Source organism: Rhinopithecus roxellana, chromosome 16, assembly GCF_007565055.1.
Source record: "Rhinopithecus roxellana isolate Shanxi Qingling chromosome 16, ASM756505v1, whole genome shotgun sequence".
Lineage (NCBI taxonomy): Eukaryota > Metazoa > Chordata > Mammalia > Primates > Cercopithecidae > Rhinopithecus > Rhinopithecus roxellana.
The window spans coordinates 58,743,167-58,769,913 of record NC_044564.1 but is presented as its reverse complement, the minus strand read 5'-3'; positions in this window follow the sequence as shown (position 1 = coordinate 58,769,913).

Here is a 26,747-nt window from a genome sequence, read left to right as displayed (position 1 = left end):
TTATGACAACTGCCACTTGGAATTCTTTCAGGCTGCCAACTCAGATGGGTTTCCTAACCAAGGTCATCCAGTGCTATCTCAGTCAAGACTTTCTCTCTCTCTCTCTCTCTCTTTTGAGACAGGTTCTTGCTCTGTCACTTGGGCTGGAGTACAGTGGTGCAAGCATGACTCACTACAGCCTTGAACTCATGGGCTCCAGTGATTCTCCCACCTCAGCCTCCTGTGTAGTTGAGACTACAGGCATGTGCCACCATACCTGGCTAATTGTTTTATTTTTTGTAGATACAGGGTCCCATCATGTTAGCCAGGCTGATCTTGAACTCCTGGGCTCAAGTGATGCTCCTGTCTCAGCCTCCCAACATACTGGGATTACAGGCATGAGCCAACACACCCAGCCTGAGACTCTCTTGATTGTAATATCATAAACCAACTTAATCTGCCTTTAACCTAAGGGGGAATTAAATGGAAGCACATTGAAGTTCTCATGGTTTTCAAGCATAGAAAAGTATAGTATAGTAAAAGGGCAGAAACTGAGGCCTGGGCCATCTAGGAAAGTGCGTTTAACTAGGTAGTGGCCTTTCTGTGTCTGTCATCTTGGTCTTTCCAAGATTCAGCCTTATTTTTATTTATGTATTTGCTTCTTCTTTCTGTAGACTCAGTTTCTCTAATTCCATGTCTACATGGCAAGAAATATCATGACTCCCAAATTAGCATCATGTCAGATTCGGCATCAGTTGAGGAGATCTTATTGGCCCAGAATGAATCACCTCTGACCACATCAGCTCTGGCCAAGGGGTGGAATGATGTACTACAAACACCGCTGGTGAGGGCCCATCCCAGCGGAAGATGAAAAATGACATGGAAAAGAAAGGTGGTCCTCAAGAAAGGAAACACCAGGAGCTGCAAAAAAAAAAAAAAAAAAAAAAAATTCCTAACAGAAGTTCACTACAAGTATATCCAACTGAAACAGTAAAATATTTCAAGGTCTTATTTATTTTTTTCTTCAATCTGGTAAATAATGAAGGTTGCTGTGGCTTCTATTTGTATCATATCTAAAGTAACTATGTCAATTTTACAGTTACATCGATTTCTTATATTTTAAAATGACATTTGAAGTATGATTTAAAACTTCAAGTTACAAATAATCAATATTTGCCCTGAGGAAATCCTCAGGCTGTTTTAAAAACCAGAATTCTATAATCCTCTGGTGTCTTATAGCTCTAGGAAAAACAAGTTACCCTCTTAAAGAAGCGACTATGGTTGTTTCTTCTCCTATAAAGAAGAACTTGGCTTAATGACCCCATTTTACTGGATGGGGTAGGCTCCTCCAGGGGGAATGGAAGTAGTTATTTTTTATTTCCAAAGACATCCAGAAAAATGCTCCATATATAGTTTTCTGCTGTCTGACTTAGAGAAAATGTGGCTCTATTCACACTAAATGTTGATCTCAATATCTTTCAGGTGGCTAAAGGCTTTGTGGGGTAGAGGAGTATATAGATAACAGTCGAAAACAGCAACCTAATCAAAAAAATTTAAAACAAAACACTACTTTTCTATCAAATTAACAATTTGCTTTCAAATGGGTAAAAGATGTACAGAAACTCCATCAAAAATAATTTACATATGGCAAATAATGCAAAGACACTCAAAATCTATAGTCACTACAGAAATATATATTAAAATGATGATGATATACCAATAGACATCTATAAAAATGATTAAATTAAAATCGATAATATTAAGTGCTGTCAAAAATGTGGAGCACTGAAAATCTCATCCATTTCTGGTGAAAATTTAAAAATGTACACTTCCTTTGGAAAACAGTGCAGCAGCTTCTTAGAAGGTGAAGCATGCACTTACCACACAGATTGGCCTCCTACTTGATATTGACCCAAGTGAAATGAAAACTATGGTCACTTGAAAACCTGTACACAGGTGACTTTATATATAATTGCCAAAAACTGGAAACAATCCAAATATCTCCCTACCAAGAATTGAATAAACAAATTTCAGTGCATCTATAGAATACTTAGCAGTAAAAAAGAAACAAAGTGGCTGATACACACCAGAACGTAGATGAATGTCAAATGCAATATGTTAAGTGAAAGCAGCCAGACCAAAACGGCTACATACGATTCCATTTATAGGACATTTTGGAAAAGGCAAAACCACAGACACAGAAAACAGATCAGTGGTTTTCAGGGACTGAGAAATTGAATATAAAGGGACACGCACATTTGGAGGGCGGGGATGGGACAGTTGTATATTTTGATTGGGTGTGGGTTTTATGACTGTACACCTTTATCAAAACTCACAGAACTGTACACTAGGTAGGTTTAATAATATTAAATTATCACCTTAACAAAAAGGTTAAAAAGTAAGATTTTTGCTATGAAACTTTAGACTACTTTTAAAGGAAAACCTCCCATGTGAACAAGAGTGAGTTAAACAGGAATTAATACTTAATATGCTTTATCTGTTGATAAGCCTGTAAATTGTGGCCCTTTCAACTGTTTTAAACTCAAAAGTCCAAGGCACCAGCATAAATGCCACTTCCACGTATTTACGAAGTAAAAAATGAAAGCCCTTCCTTTGGCTTGAATGTGTTCACCTCTACAGCCTTCTTTTTGAGACAAGCGCTCTTTTGTCTTGATAGGTTTACCACCTAAATGGAGAGAGGCCATGCATTTCTCATTGGCAATGCCAAAGCTGAAGGTTCTCTTCTCAATGTTAAACTCCTCACTTAACAACAGGGAAAACCTGCCTCTTATTTTCTCTGCCAGATAACTTCTCCCCAACCTGCACTTGAATTCAAGCATCTAAAGTCCAAACAGCTGAAGACGATACAGGGCTGTTCCAGTCCGCATTGTTCTGCACCACCTCCGGAAGGAATCATTATCCAGCTACTGTAGAGCAGGAGGGCCAGCCCATCAGCCATCTTCTGGATGACATATATGTGCTCTATTAATATCACAAGATGCTTCCCCTCAGCATTCACCTCTTAAGACTGCATTTTAATCCCAATAAATATTCACAGCTGACACCTTCCATATGCCACCTAGGATAAAATGGAACGAACGAGTGCTTCGGAGATGATGTTTTAAAATGATGCACTGTGTAGGAGCTCCTACAAATCTCTGCTTTATTACAGGAACCAGAGGTTAGCATTAAGAAGACTGCCATTTGCTTCTCCAATTTGTAATGCTATTAATTATTCTTGCTTTTTAATCCGCTCTACACTTAGTAGCATGGCAAAGCTATAATACAGGGATTTGGTAAGTGAAGACTTTGGATAAACCCATGCTCTCTAGAAGTACTGGTTTTAATTCCATCAAAGAAGGCAGAGCTCAAAACTAGACTCTGCACCTCTCAGGGGTACTTGTTTAAATTGGTATGGAGTGGGGATGGAGTACGAAGTTGGGATGGGGGAAACAGAGACCAAAGTTCATGATGTAAATGTCACTGAAAAAGAAAAAGTAACTGTGAATGTCCTGCAAGTTTGGCAAGACTGTCCATCTGGGTCCCTCTGGCTGTGCTAAACTAACCACAACCCTGATCAAACGTAAGTGCCAGCCTACCGCCAGCCACGGCATGTCAGATCTGACATCAGAATCCTTCTGTCCTCTGACCTACAGGGATGCTGTGAGCAGTAATTAATGTCCATTAAGTGGCGAGTCATCCTTACTCAGCTGCGTTCTGTCAAGTCCTAAGCAGACAGCTGCATAACCCATGACTCAGAGCACCTCATCAGACCATTTCTGCTCTGAGGAAAAGAGATGACCTCAGCTCCAGTGGTCGACAGTGCAAAGGCCATGACACTGAAGGGCTTCTTGCCACCATAAATGGTGTCTCCAAGATGAATCTGAGCCCTGGTTAGAGGTGCCAGGACTGGGCAAGCTGGGCGGAAATGGTTGTTGCTTAATAGAAGGCTTCAGAGTTCAGAACAATTAAATAAGTGCAGACAGGTCTGAAGGATAGAAATACTGCCAGAACATTCTTAATGCAAGCCAGAGATTGAGTGATGATCTACAATGACTTTCTCCTGCTTTCCAAAGAGCCAACCCTATTCCCCTATGCCGAGGCTCTGAATTCATGCGGCCCTGACTAGGACTATTGAATACTAAAAGAGCTAAAATCCTCTGAAGGAGAAACTACCATTTGTTAACTTCTGTGTAGTGCCAAGTTCTTTAATGACATCCATAGCATAGCACCTGACACATGATAGGTGCCAAAAAATCCAAAGCTTAAATAACACTTGTCGAATAAATGGGGTGAATGAATTCCCATTAAATTTTGCAACAATTCCAAGTAACAATTTACACGTGGGGAAACTAAGGCCGGTAGACATTACAGAGCTCCTCATAGTCACAAAGCTATTAAGGTTGGAAGAACTTAAATAGAAATGGGTTTTTCTGACTCTAAAATTCACACTAATTCCTACCTCTGGTAGTTTATCCTGTTAATGCTGACATTACCCTAAATGATGCCACCTGCTGTTAAGAGACCAGGAGTTAGCCTCCTCACCAAGATTGTTTGGGTCAAAATGTCCACAGCATCCTCTTCCCGGGTCTCTTCTACCAATGATTGGTCATAAAATTTCCTTCACATGTAATTATACATTTATAAGAGAGTAATAATGCCCCACAGTTCTTGTTTGGGGCACTTATTCCACCCTCTCTAGATCTACACAGATTCCGTTTATATGGCCCTGTCTATGGAAGGTAGTGAGAGACAGACAAACTTTGTGGTTTCTTTCTCCTCCCTTCATTCACACATCCCCTCAAAAGAGTTACCTGGGATTGCAGAGCCCAATCCACCAAGCCACACACTGGTGTGGGGAAGAAACAAAAGTGAGATATCATCTCCATTTCCTCTGTCTACACCACCTCCTGCATGCTGCAGTAAGGATTTCCAGGGTTCCTTCTTGGTTTTCCAGAAGTGGCAAGCTCACTATCTGGTGCATGAAAGAGCTCCACAGCCTTTCTGCCTTCCCTGCAGCTCTTGACACTGCCAGCACCAGACATTGGGAAGAAAGCAGTGGTTCTCCCTGCAGCAAGTCAGGATAGATCAGTCTGCTCAGCAGATCCAGCTCACCCACAAGAGGAAGCATTTGTCTAGATTCCACCTTGGCAGTAGGTCCTCATTGCATTCTCTAACCTGGCTTTACCCTGGCCTTTTGCAACTAAGGGGCTCCCATTAATAAACCTAATATTTTTATCTGGTTCTCTAGAGCATACCTAAGCCCAAGGGCCAAAGGTTAGGGATTAGGGGCAGGTGCTAATCAGTGACTACTCTTCCTCCCAAGATTCTGATCAGTTGACATTGTACATGAGTCCTTTGATATGAGCTTTAAAGGCTGAGAACCCAGACTGCAATATTTTCCTCATTTCTCTTAAAATACGATTATGCAAATTTTAGATTTTTTTTTCCTCTCTACATTGCTTCCTTTTCTTGGAGGGTGGATAGATCCTGTTTTTGGTTTTGGTTCCTTTACTATACATTGGAAGAGTTCTTCAAATGTCTTGTGTTTCTCGCTTGATCATTTAGATTTAGAAACAAATTATTAAAAGTTGATTGGATATAGTGTGTATGTATATGAGACTTGTCAACTTGTGATTCTTAACACAGGGTGAACATCTTAAAACCTGGCTCTTATATTTGGTGTGATCCCAAATTCTTCCAGAGAAGAATTATCCAATTTACTGCTGTACCTATGCCTATACGTAACATTTCTGCAAGCTCTGTAAGAAAGAGCAGGCAGGGGTGAGAGGGTGGTGGTGTTCTATTCAGTGTGTATATTTTTATTAAATCTTTCCCATTTACAGCTTTGTGTTTTATCGCTAACACCCTGCCTCTCTGTACCTCATGGCCAGTGCGGTGATGGCCTGGTTGGGTGAGGGGAGAAGCGTATTGGGAAGTCTGCAGGCCACTCTGCTCTCAGACTTCAAACCAAACCAATGCTGGTTTCAGCTCTGCACTTCACCCCTCCCTCCTGGGTGGGGTGAAGGTCCTGGGATATTCTGGAATTCTGCAGCACTGATTAAAGCTCCCCCCATCTGAGGACACTCAGGTTGTTACTGTCCCTACTTTGTTCAGTCAGCCACCAGTCCCCTCTCCACATTCCATCTTCCTAAAATATATAGAAAGTTTTCATTAGCAGTTGTCTCCTTTGCTCTTCTATGCTTATGGATTTATATATATTTTATTCCTCTATAATTGTTTTCATGAGGTTTGGGAAGGGAGAGAAAATTAGCCACATGCTAATTTTCAGTCTTCAGGCTGCTTTTTCACAGGTATAACTTCCAGTGTTGAGGGAATAGACCAAGGATTGAAAGCAACAAGGGAGCTCCCAAATATGGCCCTGTATATTACAACCAATTGTATCCACAGTTCTCAGAGCAAGGGAAACAGAGAGCAGTGACTCCCTTTAGTGCATGGTAGGAGCCTCCACCTTTGCTGTAGAGGTAGAGGCATGGCCACCCACACCTCTTTCGTACATGCCTGCCCTGACATGGCAAACCCAACCTTGGACCCTCTCAAGTCATCATCACAGCCTCTGCCACAGGGATTGGGAGTCCTCATGCTAAGGCAACCTAACAATCTGGAATTACTGGGGTTGGTATTCAGATAGAACTAACTGTGGCCTCACTTTTCCTTTGTAGATTCTGGTCCAAGCCTCATCTTTTTAGTTCTGAGCCCACTCAGTAGCCTCCAAGAAGAGAATCATAGATCCTTCTAGGGAACCAACAACACTGGCCTACAATTTTAAAGAAGTCAGAGATCGGGTTGGTATACTGTTTGATGGAAAAGGAGCTAAGGAAACACATTGGCAGTCAGGAAGAAGGGCAGGCGGCTGAGAGTTTGTCAGTCTGTGGAAGTAGGGACCTCGCCATAGGAACAGACAGACAGCAGGAAGCTCTGTGGCAGAGCTCTTTCTAGTTAATTATAACAGCAGAGGGCCTGGGCAAGGAGAAAAGCCTGAGATACAGGTGCCATTTTCAGGGGAGTTTCTAAGGTACCCTAAAAATAATTTTTTTCTCTTTTTCTCCTTTCCCTTTAACCTTTCCACATCTCTGCTCCCTTTCTTTCTCTTTCCCTGTCTGCATTTTTCATTCTCTTTCCAACATTTTTTTTCTTTCTCTCTCTGTTCCTCGTTTAAAGCTTGACAGGATTATTTGGTCCCTGATAAAGATCTTCCACATCAACCTCAGGTCCTTAGAGAATATTTTCAACACAGCCGTTTCTAGGCCCTGGAAATTAGAATCTGCAGAGAAAGTGCTGACAAAAGCCTTAAGTAGGGCAGCCCTGTTCAGCCACAACCTCATTTAATCAGCTTTCCTAGAGCTGGCCCCAGAAAACAGGATAAACTTCATCATAAAGCTTTTCCCTCATCTTTTACCCACCTACTTCTCATCAACCTATTCATAATGAGCAATAAATGAATCCCGGCCACAAAGCCCCAGACCTGGGCTTAGCATTTTGTTCCACAAAAGACAGAGCTTTCCACATTAATGCCTTTTGCCTTCTGTCATAGACTTCTTGGAAAAGACATTCTTCTCTATTTTGGGGAGAAAAACAAGCCAAAGGGCTTGAGATAGTGAAGATTTAGTGAGTCCTTCTATGTGCAGGCCTCAGCATTTTACATGCATTATCTCATTTAATTCTCATGGTGACTCTAGAGAAAAGATCCTATTTTTATTCCCTTTTACATATAAGGAACCAGAGACAGACACAGCTATTCACAAAGCTTGAGGAAGAGCTCACAGTGAGTGCCTGGTAGAGTCAGGATTTGCATGCAAGCATTCTGATTCCCAGGCTCATGTGAACCACTGCACTGAACTGATTTTTTCCTACCCTCTATTCCAATTCTTTGCCACCCCAAACTTTTTTAATTTGGTCAGACCAAAGCAAGCATATTTAGGGCACAGAGAGCATTCAAACATAGAAAAAGCTTAGGCCTGTCCCCTCCACATATCTCAGGAACCTGCTGCCAACAAACCCAGGTAAGCAATTGCAAGAATTAGCTATACTTTGCCTGCACTCCCTTTATCTTACCCAGGGCTGAATTGCAATATCTAATCCTGCTAGAGTAAGAGCTTGATACGTAAATTTGGAAGTGGTTAAGAGACAACATTGGAAACCAAGTGAATAAAGACAGTTGCCCAAACGCGGAGGCAAGTTGGGCAAGGCAAAGCCTTAAGGAGATAATTTAGGAGGAAAAAGTAAAATTGGGACTATTTAAAGATTAGGGAGCACTAGCAGAAAAGGGAAGATTTTGTTAAATTATAGATTAGCTTCAGGACGGCTGACGAGAGACATTGAACACTCACCTCTCCAGAAAGAACCAAAATTGTGAATAGATAATCACACCTCAAATGGAACACCTAGGAGCGAACACTAAAGTTCAACAGACAAGTCACAGGAAACACCTGAGGCACAGAAGGAGAAATAGTTGAGCAGCCAGCTTGGCCGAGATTGGTTAGGGACACAGAGCAACTCCTATTGTGGAAAAAGCGTAAGTGAGAGATGTTCAGCAGTCACATTCCCGCTACAATCTGCTGCAATCCTAACCAAGAGAGAGCTCCTCTATCCACACAAACCCTGGGACTGGCACAGACAGGTAGTCTAGAGGCCCGAGGACTCTGTAGCAGACAGATGACTTATGCTGGCTAGATCACTCACAACCCCAAGATCCAAGCAGCTGCAGCACAGCACCACTGAGAGAGCATAGCTGTCACCCTGTGAACCACAGACCCCATATCTCCACATTTCTAGAGCCCTGACTGACATCTTCCAGTGTCCACTTGGAAGGCTACAACAGCACAGTGCTGGCTGGACCCAAAGGTTCTGCAGGGTCCCCAGTACTCTATCCACAAGGAGTACTACTCTCTGGGGAAAGAACAGTGCAGCAAACCAAAGAGGCAGCCCCTGGGCAAAGGAAACCACAGCATGTGCTTTCCAGACCCCGAGAGCTCTGTCAGGCTGAGAAACGCAATTCTATCCCAGCAGCGGCATGGACTCTGTGCTCAGCCTCATAATTGGAGAGTAGACCGCATTGCCCTCCTCCACACACTGCCATGGCAGTTACTGCCACAAGGAGCTCAGGCAGGTGAGTCCCCAGCCCCCACTGGCAAAGCGCACTCTGTATTTAGACTTGTACATAGAGACTGGGAGCCCCTCCCCCACTCTACACACTGCTGCAGCTGCAGCTGCTGTTGCTGCCATTCTGGGCTGGGGTGGGCAAACTGGAAGGCTGCCTATATAAGGCTACGAGTGGTGGCAGTGTGGCCTCTGTGCTCAGATTTGTGTGCAGAGGGCAGGGTCCCTTCTCCTCTCTGCACAGTGCTGAAGACACCCCTGTAGAGCACCAGGGACCTGAGGTCAGACCTCCTCGGCCTGGCATCCCCCACCCCTGAGCCCAAGCATACTGCCTGAGGACCTGGAGAACACTCCACACATGCTACCACCTCTGGCATCTGTGTACTCCCTCTAGGGTGAAGATGGCCCACCCAATCTGCTGCCAATGACACTGACAATACTCACCCACCCACATGCACCACCCAAGAGCCTGGGGACCATCTTGCCCAGCCCATTGAAGCCACCACCAACACCAGCATGCACCTCTTGGGACCCAGAGGATCATCTTGCCACTGTTACTGACATCACCCACACCACACCAATTACCTGGGGGCCCAAAAATGTACCCACATGACCAGCCTACCACTGCCACTACTGGCAGCTGAGCAAGCCACCTGGATGCCTAAGATTGGCCCACCTGGACCCACTAACACCATTGCCAGCATATACCACCCTAGGGCCCAAGAACAGACATGCTCAGCCCCCTGCTGCCACCACTGATGCCTGAAGACTGGTCCACCTGTCATCCCAGTCCCCAGCAAAACTTCATCACAGCCTCTACTAATAATGACACCCTAAGCCACTGAGGCAATCACAGATACCACCAATATTATTTATAATCAAAGAAATCATACAGAGACTACACTATTGCACACACACCCAACCAACATCATTGATACATCTTCAAGAAAAATCATCCCCTACACAAGCAAATTCCAAAAAGTGGAAGAAGTGACTAATGCACCAGATATACAAATAGCAATGTAAAGACACAACAATCATGAAAAAGCAAGGAAATGTGACACCTCCAAAGAAACACAATCATTCTCTAGCAACAGATCCTAATCAAAAAGAAATTAATGAAGTCCCAGAAAAGAACTCAAAATTTAGATAACTAAACAGCTCAGTGAGATACAAGAAAATTCTGAAAAATGACACAAAGAAATCACAAAAATAATTCAAGATATGAATAAGAAATGTACTAAAGAAATATCATAAAAGAGAGTCAAACAAAAATATTGGAGCTGAAGAATTCATTGAATGAAATACAAAACACATTTGAAAGCTTCAACAATTGACTAGCTCAAGCTGAAGAATCTCAGAACTTGAAGACAGTTGATTTTAAAATAACTCATTCAGACAAAAACAAAGAAAAGGGGGTTGGGGCAGTGGCTCATTCCTGTAATCCCAGCACTTTGGGACGCCTAAGTGGGTGGACCACCTGAGGTCATCAGTTCAAGACCAGTCTGACAAACATGGAGAAACCCTGTCTCTACTAAAAATACAAAATTAGCCAGGCATGGTGGCACATGCCTGTAATCCCATCTACTGGGGAGATTGAGGCAGGAGAATCGCTTGAACCCAGGAGGCAGAGGTTGCAGTGAGCCAAGATTGCACGATTGCACTCCAGCCTGGGCAACAAGAGCAAAATTCTGTCTCAATAAATAAATAAATAAATAAATAAATAAATAAATAAATAAGAATTAAAAAGAATGAACAAAGCCTTTGTGATACAAGGTTCACCATAAAGTAACCAAATAAATAAATTATCAGTTCTCCAGATAGCAAAGAGACCAAAGAAGAGTTCAATAGCCTTTTAAATAAAATAATAGATAAAAACTTCCCAAGTTTATCAGGAGATTTAAACATCCAGATACAAAAGGCCCAGTGATTCCCAAACAGATAAAATGCAAAAAGGTCTTCTCTGTGGCACGTTATAGTCAAACTATCTAAAATCAAAGAAAAAGAGAATTCTAAAAACAGCAAGATCCTCTAGTGGGACGATAGGGAAATGAAAAGAGAGAGAGAGAGAGAGAGAGAGAGAGAGAGAAACAACAGGAGAAAAGCATCTAGTCACCTATAAAGAAACCCCCATCAGACTAACAGCAGACTTCCCAACAGAAACTATACAAGCCAGGAGATAACAGAATTACATATTCAAAGTACTGAAAGGAAAAGAAAAAAAAACTGCCACCCAAGGATACTATAACCAGCAAAATTATCTTTCATAAATGAGGAAGAAATAAAGTATTTTCAAACAAACAAATGTTGAGAGAATTGATTAGCACTAGAAGAAATGCTCAAGAGAATACTGAACCTGACAGAGAAAGGACAAGAGTTACCATCGTGAAACACATTAAAGTCTAAAACCCACTGTTAAAGCAAAAACACAAATGATGAAAAGATCCAAATGGTACCACTGTAGAAAACCACCAAAACACAAAGGCAAAAAATAAAAGAAAATGAAAGGAATAAAGGATATACAGAATAACCAGAAACCAATAAACAATATGACAGGAACAAAACCTCACATATGAATAATAACCTTGAATGTAAATGAATTAAATTCTCCACTTAGAAGATATAGACTAGCTGAATGAATTTAAAAAAAAAAAAAACAAAGCAAAACCCAACTATATGTTACCTACAAGAAAGACAATTTACCTGTAAAGACACATATAGACTAAAAGTAATAGAATGGAAAAATATATTCCATGCAAATGAAAACCAAACATGAGTGGAAGAAGCTTTACTTATATTAGATAAAACAAACTTTGAATCAAAAAAAGACAAAGAAAGTTATTATATAATATAATGATAAAGGGATCATTTCAGGAAGAGGATATAACAATTCTTCTTCTTTTTTTTTTTTTTTTAGGCCAGGAGTTCAAAAAAAATAACAGGCTGGAGTACAGTTGGCAATCTTAGTTACAGCTACCTCCACCTCCTAGGTTCAAGTGATTCTCATGCCTCAGCCTCCTGAATAGCTGGAACTACAAGTGTACACTACAATTCCCAGCTAATTTTTTTATTTTTTAGTAGATGTGGAGTTTTGCCATGTTGGCCAAACTGGTCTTGAACTCCTGGCCTCAAGATATCTGACTGCCTCAGCCTCCCAAAGTGCTGGGATTATAGGAGTGAGTCACCGTGCCCAGCCATAACAATTCTAAATATATATGCATCCAACACCAGAGTACCCAGATTGATAAAGCAAATATTAACTAGATCTAAAGAGAGAGAGAGACTCCCATGCAATATCTGGAGACTTCAACACCCCACTCTCAGCATTAGACAGATAATCTAGACAGAAATCAACAAAGAAACATTGGATTTAAATTGGACCTTACAGCAAATGGACCTAATAGACATTTATAGAACATTTTATCCAACATTGGCAAAATACACATTTTTCTCATCAGTACGTGAAGCATTTTCCAAAATAGACCATATGTTAGGCCACAAAGCAAGTTTCAACAAATTTTTGAAAATCAAAATTATATCATGTGTCTTCTTAGACCACAATAAAACTAGAAATTGAAACTAAGAGGAACATTGGAAATTATACAAACATACAAATTGAACAACATGCTTCTGAAGGACCAATGGGTCAATGAAGAAATTAAATGTCTGGAAACAAATGAAAATGGAAATACAACATATCAAAAACTGTGAGATACAGCAAAAGCAGTGCTAAGGGGGAAGTCTATAGCAATAAATGCCTACATCAAAAAAAGAGAAAGATTTCAAATAAACAATCTAATGATGTGCCTCAAGAAACCAGAAAACTAGGAACAAACCAAATGGAAAATCAGCAGAAGAAAACAAATAATAAAGATGAGAGCAGAACTAAATGAAATAGAGACTAATAAAAATATAAAGGATCAATTAAATAAAAAGTTGGTTCTTCACAAAGATAAGCAAAATTGATAAACCTCTAGCTAGACTAACCAAGAAAAGAAAACCCAATAAACATAATCAGAAATTAAAAAGGAGACTTTATAACTGATACCACAGAAATGCAAATGATCATCAGAGGCTCTTCTGAACAACTGTATGCTAACAAACTGGAAAACCTAGAGGAAACTGATAAGTTCCTACACAAATACAACCTACCAAGATTGAATGAGGAAGAAACCAAAAACCTGAATAGACTAAAAACAAGCAGCAACATTGAATCCGTAATAAAATACCTCCCAACAAAGAAAAGCCCAGGACCAGATGGATTCACTGCTGAATTCAGCCAAATGTATAAAGGATAACTGATATGGTTTGGCTGTGTCCCTGGATTCAAATCTCATCTTGAATTGTAGTTCCCATAATCCCCATGTGTCGTGGAAGGGATCAGGCAGAGATAATTGAATCATAGAGGCAGTTTCCCCCATCCTGTTCTCATGATAGTGAGTTAGTTCTTACAAGATCTGATGGTTTAATAACAGGCTTCCCCCTTCACTGAGCACTCATTCTTCTCCTTCCTGCTACAATGTGAAGAAGGACGTGTTTGCTTACCCTGCCACCATGATTGTAAGTTTCCTGAAGCCTCCCTAGCAATGCAGAACTGTGAGCCAATTAAACCTTTTTCCTTTATAAGTTACCCAGTCTTGGTTATGTCTTTATTAGCAGTGTGAGAATGGACTAATACAACAACTAATAACAATCCTCCTCAAACTATTCCAAAAAGTTGAAGAGAAGGGAATTCTCCCTAACTCATTCTATGTGGCCAACATTACCCTGATACCAAAACTAGACAAGGACACAACAAAAAAATGAAACTACAGGCCTATATCCCTGATGAACATAGATGCAAAAATTCTCAACAAAATACTATCAGACTGAATCCAACAGCACTTCAAAAAGATAATACACCATTATCAGGGGGATTTGTAGCAAGGATGCAAGGATAGTTCAACATATATACATCAATAAACAGGATACACCACAACAACATAACAAAGGGCAGAAACCAAAAATTTAACACCCTTGATGATAAAAATTCTCAACAAATGAGGCATAGAAGAAACATATCTCAAAATATTAAAGGTCACATATGACAAAACCACAGCTAATATACTGAATGGGGAAAAGTTGAAAGCCTTTTCTCCAAGAACTAGAACAATATAAGGATGCCCATTTTTACCACTCCTATTCAACATAGTACTAGAAGTCTTTGCCAGAGCAATCAGGCAAGAGAAATAAATAAAAGGCATCCAAGTTGGAAAAGAGAATTATTTGCAAACTACTCACCCAACAGGAGACTAATATCCAGAATATAAAAGCAACTCAAACAACTCAACAGTAAAAAAATAATCATCATCATCCCCTTAAAAATTAGCAAAGGACTTAAATAGACCTTTCCCAAAAGAACACATACAAATGACCAACAGTTATATGGAAAAATGCTCAACATCACTAATCATCAAGAAAATGCAAATTATATCATGATATGCTATCACATATGATATATGATATGATATAGATATTAGAATGGCTACTATTAAAAAGGAAATATACAGCAGATGCTGATGAGGATGGAGAGAAAAGGGAACTCTTATACACTGTCAGTGGGAATGTAAATTAGCAGAACCACTATGTAAAACAACACTGAGATTTCTCAGTAGTGAACAATCTCACTACTAGGTATTTATCAGTGTATCAAAGGGTTCCCTTATCTCCATGTTTACTGCAGTACTATTCACAATAGCAAAGATACAAATTCAACCTAAATGTTCATCAACAGACAAATAGATAAAGCAAATTTGGAATATATACACAATGGAATACTATTCATACTATTCAGCCATAAAATATTGAGTCTTGTCATCTGCAGCAACATGGATGAAATGGAGATCATTGTGTTAAGTGAAATAAGCCAGGCACAGAAAGACAAGTACTGCATGTTCTCACTTATATAAGGGAGCTAAAAAATTTGATCTCATGGATACAGAGAATAGAATGATAGATACCAGAGATTCTGAAGGATGAGGGTATGGGAGGGAATGAAAAGAAGTTGGTTAATGGGTACCAACATACAGTTATATGGAAGAAAAAAGTTCTAATGTTTGATATCAGACTAGTGTGACTATACTTAGCAAGAAAACTTTGTACACTACCAAGTAACTAGAAGAGATGACTTGATGCCAACACCTATAAATAATAAATATTTAAGGTGATGGATACCCCAAATATTCTGACTTGATCATTATATATTTTATGCAAGTAAAAAACATTCATGTACTCCATAAATATGTAAATAGTATGTATCAATAACAGCAAAATAAATAAATAGAAAATATTCTAAATAACTACACACAAAAAATATATACAGATTACAAAAATTATATGAGGAGTTTTGGCCTATAGGGTCACTTGGCACATAACCAGGCACCTATAGGACTCATTCAAAAATATTTGCGATGTTGAATTAAAGTGCAGCAAAAAGTAGGATCAAACTGAAAAGAAATAATTATATTTAGTAACTGACACATCAGTGGTGAACTTTAAAGATAACTTTCAGGTGGGGTGGCTCACGCCTGTAATCCCAGCACTTTGGGGGACCAAGGCAGGTGGATCACCTGAGGTCAGGACTTCAAGACCAGCCTGGCCAACATGGAGAAACCCCGTCTCTACTAAAAATACAAAAATTAGCCAGGCATGATGGTGGGTGCCTGTAATCAGCTACTCGGGAGACTGAAGAGAATCACTTGAACCCAGGAGGCGGAGGTTGCAGTGAGCTGAGATCATGCCATTGCACTCCAGCCTGGGCGACAGAGCAAGACTCTGTCTCAAAAAAAAAGAGAGAGAGAGAGAAAGAGAACTTTCAATGGCATGATGGAAAGAAGTAAGATTTTTCGGAAATAAAGGAATGAAGAGAAAGCAAAAAAAAATGAGGTGGCAAAGGTGAAGACTGACGTTTTTATTAAAAGAATGGAAAATATATCAGACTATTGGGGGATTGAAGGGAATGATGTCTTTTGCTCTCATTTATTGAGTTCCTACAATATGTAAGAATGGATGAAAAGATGAGTGAATAGGAAGGCCATGAGCCAGAGCTAGAATCCTCGAGAAGAATGTCTTTAGCTTGTGGGATGGGTGGTGATTTGAGCAGGGCAGGGAAACCAGTCACTATGAAGGGGAAGTGTGGCATCAGAGTGTAAGGGGATGTGGAATGTCTAAGGTGGACTAAAGTTCTAGAAGCTGCAGAATGATGCAGTGAAAACAGCCACGAACTCCCCCACTTTGTCCCAAGACATAGCATACATGGGAGAAAGAGAAGCTTTCATTTTAGTGAGTTTCAAAGCATGTGATATTTGCAGTGGAGAAAATGGCTTCAGCTTAAGTGAAAAGGTAAAGGGTGTTTAAGAAGAAAGGGAAAAGACACAGGAATTTGCTGACAATGAAAGGAAGGAGTTTAAAAGACACAATGGAAAGGATTAGAAAATGGTTATATTAATCAGGGTTGTAGCTAGAAATAGGCAAAATACTCGAAGGACCAACAATAGATGATGAGGTACCCAACAACCAGCATTAGTGGGGAACCATTACCCTATACACTTCATGGGGGAAGGAAAACAAGTGGTGTTATTAAACCTAGCAAGAGCTGAAACCATGAAAGAGGGACCACCCAGTAGAAACTGTGTTGTAAAGTGCTGCAGCCACCGTGAGAACCACAGCAGCACAGGAAAGGAAAGGAGTAGTGGGGAACACTCCATCTCCTCGCTCTCCTCCCATAGACTTGTCTCCTACTGATGCCTCCATCAGCTGAGCCCAACCAGAAGAGTCAGGTGACGCTGTCCAGAGTCACTGAACAGAACCCAGGTGAATACTGGGTGTGCAGGGGAGGTAGGATGAGTACAGAACATCCAGAGTTGGGGAGTGAGCAGAAGTGAACTATCTAGCTGAATGAGATGGAAAGTTTAGGACAGAACAGCTATAAAGGGAGCATGAGGTAAAGTAAAGAAACTGAAAGGAGTGGAGAGAGGGCCTGTGAATGGCTAGAGTTTGCGAATAATGGCTTAAAAGAACTCTCAGGGGCTCTTGGTCCATAATGAGGACTGTTTATGTGGATTTGTGTGTACATATTAATAGCAGTTAGAGCCAACCTTGTTCATAGGCAATGCTTGGCAACATCTAAGTTGGCTTGCCAAGAAATCCCAGTCGTCTGCTTATCCATACTGCCCCCCAGAAACAGTTTGCTTAATACCAGAAATTTCTGCAGTGGGAAGCAAACCCTTTTGTTCTCTAGATAATTTTGGATATGAGACTTACATTTAATTCAATAAATATGCATAGGTGCTGAGATGACAAAGTTGCTGTTCTATCAAAAGCAGAACTTCCTTGGGTAGACAATGCAGTAACTTAAACTAATACAATTTCTGACCTAAGTTCAGAGATTCTCAAGAAATCACCTTTTTTATAAAAAGGAACAAGATCATGTCTTTTGCAGAAACATCAGTGGAGCTGGAGGCAATTATCCTTAGCAAACTAACGCAGGAGCCGAAAACCAAATACTGCAGGTTCTCACTGGTAAGTGGGAGCTAAATGATGAGAACTTACGAACACAAGGAAGGAAAGAGACACTGGGGTCTACTTGAAGGTAGGAGGAAGAGGAACAGGAAAATCACTATTGGGTACTAGGCTTAATACCTGGGTGATAAAATAATCTGTACAACAAACCCCTGTGACACGAGTTTACCTACATAACAAACCTTCACATGTACTCTCAAATCCAAAATAAACGTTAAAAAAAAATCAGCTTTTGATAGGAGTGTTTGAGGGCACTAGCATGACTAATGGGGACACTGTGAGACAGAGAATGAAAGCATCAATTGTCAAGGCGATTGGCCCCAAAATAAACTGCCTTTTTCAGAGCTACATGAGTGTGTGTATGTGTACAGTTATACGGTTGTGTGTGTGTTAAAATCCCTCACCCATCCACCGTCCATTCATCGACTTCCATTTCTTGCCTTCCTTTACCCTGTATTGCACCAGTTGAATGTGCCGATCAAAGGAGGAAACTGGCTATACTTTTATGTTCTTCAATATCACTTTTCCTTGTTTTCTTTCCATTTCCCAGCAGTCTCATCACAAAGGATTCCAGCATGAGAAATATGACATAACAATAGCATCACACAATGGATGCCTCATTACATCCCACCTCTCCTGTGTCTCAAACACGACTACCACCTCTCTTTCATGACCCTACCCCACTCTCTAATTCCACTTGAGATATTTGCATTTTGGAAGAAATTTTTTTGTTTTTCTGTTTTTCAGAAGGACGAAACAAAGCTCTAGCAGGGTGGGGGTGGGGGAAGCCCCAAAGAAGGTGATTAATATCATTGCTGCTAATTTTCCACAAGCACTTGTCGGCACAGCAGTGAGCCAACTCAGACAGTGCCAAAAGTAATCTCGAAATTATCTGGCATCTCACTCCAGCAATAAAACACAGATTTATGTGGTGCAGCCCATAATAGAAAATGGAATAAAATCATCCTAGATGACTAAATCTAGATGTTTCTGGTCGAGGAGCTTAATAACTGAACTCTTTATAGCCCCAGGGACTGCTCAGCCATTTGTTTTCATTTCTCTGACATTTTGTCAGAGTCACATAATCAGATGTGCTGCCCTGCCGCAGGGTCTGGGCCTCGGAGATGAGTGTGCTCCACAGTGGGGTCAGGAGACCTGCTTCTAGGTACTGACCTGTTACCCCTAACTCTGGGACCTGAAACAAATTGCCCAGGTTGAAAACACTCTGTCTTGCACTCCACTTTGAAAATTCTTCCAGGCTCACTGAGACCTCACCTCTCTACTCCTCCTGGCTTCTCTGCCCCATTTGATCCTGTATCTTGGTTCCTGGTCTTCAGTTAATCCTTTTGGGGCATGGTATAGGCTCCTTCCACCAGAAAACCCTTCAAAAACCTAAATTACCTTTCGAACTATTTTAAATAGGTTTCATTATTGATGTAATCTTGGTGTGTGTGTGTGTGTGTGTGTGTGTGTGTGTGTGTGTGTGTGTGTGTGTGTCTTCTGTGGACTTGTTTTTCTCTTTTGCTCTACCTTCTTCCATGTTTCCTTCCCATGTCTTTTCCCTCTCCCTTCTTCCTCTCCTTCCTTACTCCTGACAATTACATGAACCTGTCTCTGACACCCACAGGCATTTCTTACTTGCTTGGTGACACTCAGGAATAAAGAAGACGCTCATTTCTCTGCCCACAGTGTCATAGTCTTCCTGGATGCATGCAAATTACATGAAATCATGTCATTTGTAGTAACATGGTTAGAACTTGAGATTATTACTATAATAATCTCAAGTGCCAGTTCAAAGTTGCATTAAGTTACTGAGGAACAGTTTAAAGCGATTTATAGCTGTAGCATGGGCGTACATGAGAATGAAATGGTGACATGGAAAAGTAAACACATCTCCAGCTAAGGGATACGTTTTGGAGTGCCATATAGAACATATGCAGAGGAAAATTGTGAAAACATTTGAAGGCATTTCTGTGCATTAATCAAGATTGTTCTTCTTGTCCTCAAAGTAAGAATAGATTGCAAAACCCTACTAGAATAACAGTGAGGAAAAGCAGTGCTGTCCTGTATCAGCAACAGGTGATAGGAATATGTCTGACTTTTGGCACTGACAAGGAATGCAATTATAAATATGAACAGGGCAAACCACATCTGTAGACACCCAGCTGATGAAGACTCCCCTGCAAAGCTTAAACATAGTACAAATGGGTTATCTATGCACAGAAAAAGCAATCAACATTATCAGAGGTATGCCTGCCTCCCATGTTTATCACAGTACTATTCACAATAGCAAAGATATGGAATCAACCCGTGTTCATCAATGGATGAGTGAATACAGCAAATGTGCTTTCTGTACACAATGGAATACTAGTCAGTCATTAAAAAGGATGAAAGCATGTCATTTGTAGCAATATGGTTGAAACTTGAGGTTATTATCATAAGTGAAATAAGCCAGGCACAACAAGACAAATATCACATGTTCTCACTCACATACAGGAGCTAAAAAATATGATCAGATGGAGGTAGAGAGTGGAAAGATAGCAGAGACTGGGAAGGGTGAATAGAGAGGAGTGAAGGGGATAAGAGAAGTGGGTTAAAGGATACAAATATACAGTAAACTAGAAGGAATAAATTCAGTGTTTGATAGAGTAAGGTGACGACACTTAACAAGAATATTTGTTATTCAGATGATGGACACCCTAAATGCCCTGACTTGATTACTACACATTATATACATGTAACAAAACTTCCCATGTGCCCTATAAATTTGTACAAATACAAAAAAGAAAAAATAAAATAAAAATTTTAAAAACATAGTGCAGGCCGGGCACAGTAGCTCACACCTGTAACCTCAGCACTTTGGGAGGCCAAGGCGGGCAAGGTCAGGAGTTCAAGACAAGCCTGGCCAACATAGTGAAACCCTGTCTCTACTAAAAATACAAAAATTAGCTGGGCATGGTGGTGGGCACCGGTAATCCCCGCTACTCGGGAGGCTGAGGCAGGAGAATCGCTTGAACCTGGGAGTCAGAGGTTGCAGTAAGCTGAGATTGCACTACTGCACTCCAGCCTGGGCAACAGAGTGAGACTCTATCTCCAAAAAGACAAACAAACAAAACGTAGTGCAAATGCATCCAGGAAGACTAAGAATCCAGTAGTCCTTTCTCAGTCCTGGTTCCCAAATGAGACTTTTAATCTATCATGGATCCATGTCAGAGGTAGACTGAGGTGAGATCAGGAATAACCATAAATGCACAAAGAAAAAAAGTCTAGAATAAAACTAGGAAAAAGATATCCCCTTGGTGACACTGGTTAAGCATTTCCTTGTTTGGAGAATTAACACCAAAATCACACTAATGTTAGATATGTATATATATTGTAACTTGGTGTTGAATATATATTATAGCTTGGTGTGTGTGTGTGTGTGTGTGTGTGTGTGTGTGTGTGTGTGTTATGCACACACACATATACAGTCTTCCCTTGGTATCCATGGAGGATTGATTCCAGGACCGCCTTCAGATACCAAAATGCACAGATGCTCAAGTCCCTTATATAAAATGGTATAGTATTTGCATATAGCCTACGCACATTCTCCTACCTGATTACATGGTTGAAACTTTCAGCCCCTATCTACCAAGGAGGTCCCCAGAAGTGAACAGGGGCTGGAGATCAGGGTCAATCATGTGGCCAATAATTTAATTACATGCTCCTACCATCTTAGTTGGCTTGGCTGTCACAAGTACATACCATATACTGGATGTCTTAAGCAACAAAAACTTATTCTCACAGGAGGCTAGGTACTTCCACATCAAGGTGCTGGCCAATTTGGTTGCTAATAAGGGCTCTCTTCCTGGCTTGTGGATGTCCACCTTCTTGCTGTGTCCTCATGTGACCTTTCCTCACTGCACATACACACAAACACACAGAGCCAGACAGAGAAAAAGAGAGAAGGATCTTTCTTCTCCTTTTTTAAGGCAACTAATCTCATCAAGAGGGCCCCTCCCTCATAGCCTGAGCTAATCCTAATTACCTCCCAAAGACCCCATCTCCAAATATTATCAAATTGAGGATTAGGGCTTCAGCATGTGAATTTAGGTGGCGGGGTCACAAATATTCAGTCTGTAACGCTTGAATGTTATGTAATGAAATCCCATACAAAAAACCCTGAAACAACCAGATTTGGGAAATTTGGGGGTTGCTGAACACAAGGATGTGCTGGGAGGGTGACATGCCTGGAAATATCATGTAACACTGTGCCCCATCCCTCAACCCTGATCACACACCTTGTTGCCCTATGTAACTCTTCACCTGGCTGTTCATTTGTATCCTATCTAATAAATCAGTAACCATAATTACAGTGCTTCCCTGAGCTCTGTGAGTCATTCTAGCAAATTATGGAACCTGAGAGGTGGTCGTGGGAATCCTCAAATTTGTGATTCATGAGACAGAAATACAGACGGCCCCTGGGACTTACATCTGCTGTCTAACATGAGAACAGTCTGTGCCCTTAACCTGTAGGATCTGATGCTTACTTCAGATAGTGCCAGAATTGAATTGTAGGAAACCCAACTGGTGTGGGAGAGCTGGTATTGGAAAAACATCATTCTAGCCCCTAAGAGGATGATGTTTTGCTTTCTGATTCACTAGTATAGTAGGAAAAATTCTAAGATAATCTGAAGATTTCCACTTCTGATCTGCATGCCCTGTATAATCCCCTTCCTTTAGTGACCTGTGAATATGGTAGGATTTTACTCCAGTGATTAAGTTATGTTATTCGGCAAAAGTGAAAGGATTTTATATATGTAATTAAAATTCTTAATCAGTTGATTTCAAGTTAATCAAAAATGAGATTATGCTTTGTAAGCCTAACCTAATAAGGAAAGTCCTTTAAAAGAGGGTCTAGAAATCAGAAACAGAAGAGGTTAGAGATTCTCCTCCCGGTCTTGAAATCCTAAGCTGCCATGTTGTGAGAAGGCCTATGAGGCAAGAAATTGAGTGGCTCTAGGAGTTGAGGGCAGCCCCAGCTGAAAGCCAGCAATACAGTGGGGGCCTCAGTCCTACAACCACAAGGAATCAAGTTCTGTCAACAACCTGAGGGAACCTGAAAGAGAACCCTGAGATCTAGAAAGCAATTCAATCCAGCCAGTACTTTGATTGCAGCTTTGTGAAATTCTAAGCAGAAGACCCTGCTAAGATGTGCACTGGGCACATCTTAGCTGAGTCCTGATGACTCCTGTGAGTCATTTTAACCTGCGTCATTTGTGATAATTTGTTAGGTAGCAATAGAAAACAAATACAGCCACATGTAATACACCCTGATCACCTTGTCATTCTCCTACTTCACACTTACAATATTGCCCAAGTCTTTTCATGATGTCTTCTTCAATAGGGAGCATAACCAAAGCTTTTGACAGGTGTTCAGCAAAATGATTTGCATGTTATATCTGATTGATAACTGTGCTCCTGAATTCATATTATACTGTCAAGGTTTATAAGAGAGCATTAGGAAAATACTACTATGATTTACCTCAGCCCTTTAACACATTCTACTCTTAAAATAGGCATTCCTGGCCAGGTGCCATGGCTCACATCTGTAATCCCAACACTTTGGGAGGCTGAGGCAGGCAGATCAATTGGGACCAGGAGTTCAAGACCAGCCTGGCCAACATGGCGAAACCCCATCTCTACTGAAAATACAAAAATTAGCCGGACATGGTGACACGTGCCTGGTGTCCCAGTTACTCAGGAGGCTAAGGCACAAGAATCACTTGGACCCAGGAGGTGGAGGTTGCAGTGAGCTGAGATCGCATCATTGCACGATCTGGGCTACAGAGCAAAACCCTGTCTCAAAAAAAATAAATAAATGCATTCCTTGTTATATGATGACTTAATATCCACCATTCCACTAAAGCAGGAAATAAATTCCATATACATCCCCTGAAGCCCCACGTTTTGGAATTTTCAAATTTTCTGAGTGTTTTTTGGACCCTATCACAAGGTAATAAAAGAGCAGCTATGACTCAGTTAAAAATGTTCACCCAAATTGCAATTCTAACTTCTTTGTTGAAGAGCAAAACCAGCAGCTTCTGCATAGAGTCCTGATTTATTTTTTATTTTTATTTTTTATTTTTTTTGAGATGGAGTCTCGCTCTGTCGCCCAGGCTGGAGTGCAGTGGCCGGATCTCGGCTCACTGCAAGCTCCGCCTCCCGGGTTTACGCCATTCTCCTGCCTCAGCCTCCCGAGTAGCTAGGACTACAGGCGCCCGCCACCTCGCCCGGCTAGTTTTTTGTATTTTTTAGTAGAGACGGGGTTTCACTGTGTTAGCCAGGATGATCTTGATCTCCTGACCTCGTGATCCGCCCGTCTCGGCCTCCCAAAGTGCTGGGATTACAGGCTTGAGCCACCGCGCCCGGCCTAGAGTCCTGATTTAACAGGTAGTCCAGTGGATCCAAGCACAAACAGGGAGATCAGAACTGTACTGAAGAAGTAAGTCTAGCTATGGTTTATTTTCCCACTGTTATACCTGACTTGTCTCCCAAACCCTCCACCACTAAATGGCCCAAGGCCAGAGCATGGCAACCATTGTTTCCTGGTTATCATTGTGTCCCCCTCTTCTCATGCACCTTCTACACATCCTTGTTATGTTTCCATCACTTTCCTCATGTGTAACACGTAGATAATGGTGAAAGTTCACACCTCTCACAAGTTTGCTAAAATCAAGTGAGGTAACAAATGTGAAATTGTTTCCAAATGAGAAAAGACTTTTATGAATATGACAAATGCTTTTATTTTTTAATGAGCAACCATTTTATAGAATAATAGAAACTTGGTGTTGAGAATTTTGCCACATGCCAACTGAATATCTGAATCTCTTTCCCAACAGCCTGCATTCATTCATTCATCAAACATGTATAAAGAATCCACTATGATCTATGCATTAGGGAAGGCCCCTTCCAGTGACCTCTAATTGATACCTTCCACTGACAAGGAACTCTACGTCCTAAATGACCTCATTCCATTTGAGGTAGTTTCCATGTCAGAAACTTCTCCCTCTCTCTGTAGAAAGAGCCCCCAGTAACCTTAGCAGTAGCTAAGTTCTGGGCATGAAAAGTGAAGTGTCAAGCGGTGTTTTGCCACTAGCTGGCAGATATGAGTTACACACCAGAAGTGAGAGTGAACAAGGCAGGGTAGTGTCTTCACGGTATGGGTACTGAGTAAATGTCCTCAGAATAGCTAAAGAAACAATGAAATCGTCACAGAGGAAATAGAACTTAAACGGAGCCTTAAATGTCAGCCAGAATATAAGAAGCAGGAAGGCAATTTTAGATGAGATGAACAAAAGGAATAAAGGCTTAGCATGCACTCCTGGGAAAAACGAGATGTGTGTGACAATACTGGAGGGTCCTGAAATCTTGACAAAGGAGTTTAAATTGACACAGTGGGGACCAGGAAGCCTCTGAAAGTCACTGAAGCGTTATTAGTTTCATTCTCACAAGAGTACTTTTTATCTGAACAACAAATGGATGTTCTCCTTCACCCAGAAGAGGAAAGTAGAGACAGGATAGTACAGGAGAGGTCCAAAGCTGGCTTCAGGCAAAAGGCCAGTTCCAGAGAAGAAGGGTTTGAAACAAGACCAAAGCCTGTGGTTGTTGAATCAACTGTTACTTGTTTTACAAATTTGTCTGAGGGAACTGCCAGAAGCAAGTGGCCTCTGGTCACCTGTTCCTTTGTGCAGTGTGGCTTCTGAGGTTTGTGTAAAATTATTTGTTCTCTGCACTTTGCCAAGAGGGATGGAGTATTTCCACTAGCTCCATAATTCAGGAAATATCAATCCTGTAGCACAGACACTACAAATAAATGAGATCTTTTTGTTTTGTTTTGTTTTGTTTTTGTTTTTGTTTTTATTTTTGAGACAGTCTCATTCTGTCACCAGGTTGGAGTGCAGTGGTGCGATCTCGGCTCACTGCAACCTCCGCCTGTCGGATTCAAGCGATTCTCCTGCCTCAGCTTCCCAAGTAGCTGGGACTACAGGCACACGCCACCACACCCAGCTAATTTTTTTTTTTTTTTTTTTTTTTTTTTTTTTGTATTTTTAGTAGAGACGAGGTTTCACCATGTTGGCCAGGATGGTCTCAATCTCTTGACCTCATGATCCACCCACCTAGGCCTCCCAAAGTGCTGGGATTACAGGTATGAGCCACGTACCCGGCCGAGATCTTTTAATTAATCTTTGGATTCAATCTCTACATTTCTTCCTGAACATTCCTTACAGTGAGATTTCTCTGGGTTGGAGTTGGGACCATTCTCACGTTCCACCACATAGCTCACTCAGGTGGGTTTCGTTTAAGTTGCTGTAAGTAAAAATGACTGAGGATCATTTTCTTGGACCCTGTGATACTGGATGAACAACACCCTATAGCATGTTATGGTAGCCAGTTTTAAAAGCTGCTAAATCAGAGAGGCTACCTCGGTCGGGGACAGCACTCATTCAGATTGATTTAATCTTAGGGATATGGGTGTTATACACAGAGACTGACCAATGTCTTTTGATTCCCTAAAGAATGCATAGTTAAGCCGCTGGATAGTACCCGCTTGGCTGCTTCTCTCCACCTGTAGTTTGTGGTCTTCACTGATCCAGACGGGCCTCAACCTGAAACTGTGATCAGGATATTTGACCTTTGGGGACAGCTAAAAAAGGGGGCACCAGTACCTCCAGCTAAGCTTCCACCAGCACTTCAGAAGAAAAAAGATGTGTTCTTTGCTTCTGATTATTTCCTCAGAGAGAGAGTTGAGGCTCAATGGGCCACCTAATTATAACCCCTTACCTCCATGGGACAGGCTTAGGACTGATACCCTATCACCATTATCTTAGCTCATTTGAGGCATGAAGGACTGTGTTTTTATCTTTAATAGAAACAGAAAGGCAAGCAAGCAAGCACAATTTTGAAACAAAGAATGACTTATAATGAAGATCTTCAGACATAACACATTCTCTTCCTTTTTGAAAAATGCATAGCTATTCTTCTGGAAGGAAATTCTTGTTGTATATTGCTTAAAAGCAGCAGTCAATAGTCAATTTAATAATCTTGCA